General features: G+C 34.1%; 1 non-coding gene across 1 annotated transcript; it reads left to right on the top strand.

Moving 5' to 3' along the window:
* Positions 1-2,137: 2,137 nt before the first annotated feature.
* LOC141620699 (small nucleolar RNA R71) lies at positions 2,138-2,244 on the top strand. Its single transcript, XR_012532019.1, has one exon. It is a non-coding gene; the product is annotated as a small nucleolar RNA R71 (small nucleolar RNA).

Genomic DNA, 2,244 nt, shown 5'->3' with positions numbered 1-2,244 from the left:
AACTTTGGAAGTGAATCTCGAAAAGATATGAAAAGATACGAAAAATACGCAGAAAAGGACTTGGGAAGAGGCGCAGCAGGCACTGCGTCTCTTGGAAGAGGCGCAGCACCTGCTGCTTCCTTTCCCAAGTGGTTTCCTCCTGCGGAAGAAAGATTTCCGTGTTTTGATTATGGAATAACGGATTAATCTTGTTTTCCTTAATATTTTGTGTGAATATTACGGGAAATTCTTTACCAAAGATTAAAAGATTGCAAAATATGGAACAGAAATATCCGTAACATTCCAGAACATTCTGACTCGGTTTTAGAAAATGAAGACGGTTTTTGACCCGGACTCCAAATGTACTCTAATTACTGCCAAAACGACCGTATCGGCACGTAGATGACAATTAAGAGGTAGACACAAGTGTTTGAGCGATCACTTGACGATAAACTTACGAACTGTCACAAATTGTTCCGCATACCAAACATGCGGCCCAATCATCACCGGGTGGTTTGCGGGAGGTGCAGAAATGAGGTATCTACTGCGTGCCATATGAAGATTCTAGGGACCAAAAGAGTTGGTTTCCAAATTTATAATAGATTACTAGATTTTCTATTTTAGGAAAGGCCATACTAGGAAATTTATTTATTGCTTTGCATTTTTCTTTATATGTTGCATGCATTGCCAAATCGCCATTAACATCACATGCATTTTTATATATATATCGTCTTTTCGACCGTGTTGATTATAATTATCGTTAGTTCACTAATGTAGTTCACATAAATGTGATAGATTAATTAATTCCTTAAAATTGAACAATTTACGTCTATGAGTGAGAATATATATCTTATTGTAATTCGATTAAATAAGATTCGTTTTAGTAATTAAAATGTTATATTACTAAAATTTGTTTATGAAACAATTAAGAGAGAATGGTTAATCTTAATTACAAAGTGTTGTAGATTATATTAACATGATCCGTTTTATAATATGTAATTGTGAATTACCTTTCAATTAGTTAAAATTGATTTGTTCATTTTGTAAATAACATTTAATTTGTTAAATGTAAATTAGTAAGACTAGTAACATGTGAATTATCACATATCACACAACATTACAAAATGACAATTGACAAAAAATAAAATGGATGTACACATTGTGATATGGACCGAAATTATGGGTGGTTTATTGTTATTGTAAAATGTTTTTTAAATTATTTAAAAGACATAATCATAACCTAACCTTACATAGCCTATACCCTACATGTTTTGGTAAGAGAAAAAGCAAAAGTGAAGGCCATGCATTGACCTTGTGTGAGACACCCCATCCGGCCAACTCCCTTAAAGGGGACTTTTGTTTTTCCATTTTTTTTTTTACTTAGCAACTCTCTTAAATCATATATTCACACACTTCTCTCTAAAATAGTTTTAGACTTGTTTTTGTTCATAAATCTAATACTCTAATTAGATTACTAAAGTAGTAATATTTAGTAATATTAGATTAATTTTAAGGTGTCTAATAATCATATCTAGTTAATATATTATTAGATTTAAGGGATAGTCTTGGTGCAATCAAGAGGAGAATCTCTACTTTGGGATTTTGGAAGATCATCCATATACATTGTAGCTCAAGAACAAGTGGAGGAAGGAGTCCTCACTTGTGCCCTTTTCGTGCCAAACCTACAATGTAAAGAACCTCATTCTTCTTCTTCCTTATTTCATTTTATGTTATGCATGTACTAGATCCTCATCTAAATCAATAAGTAATTTAGAACTATAATTAAATGAGTTTAATTAGAGGGTATATAATCCTTTCAGTAGTGTGGCCATCTATCCCACATCTCTCGCAGGACACTTCTTGTTGAACCATGTAAACCAGTTCTTGCTTTCCAAAAGACTGAGTAGTCTTCAATTAAGCTATTTGAGCAAGTATAGCCCCCAGCTGTTCCGCGACCGCACTATCTGAGCCACGTCCTCTCTTACTTCCTCTGGGATTACCGTACTCAGCTGTGTGAGTAACTATCTGATCAATCAATTTTCAAGCATTACCGTCATTAGTATTATCTTGGAATCTCCCATTAGCAGCTGAGTCAAGTAAGGCTCAATGATCATCATACAACCTGTTGTAAAACTTGTTGCAAAGGAACCAAATCTCAAATCCATGGTGAGGGACGGACCGCACTAATCTTTTGAACCGTATCCAAGCTTCATTAAAATCCTCAATAAGACCCTGTTTAAAACTTGTAATTTGACTTCTAAGAGC

This window comes from Silene latifolia, chromosome 1 (assembly GCF_048544455.1).
Source record: "Silene latifolia isolate original U9 population chromosome 1, ASM4854445v1, whole genome shotgun sequence".
NCBI classification, from domain to species: Eukaryota; Viridiplantae; Streptophyta; class Magnoliopsida; order Caryophyllales; family Caryophyllaceae; genus Silene; species Silene latifolia.
This window is presented reverse-complemented; position numbering and strand designations above follow the sequence as displayed.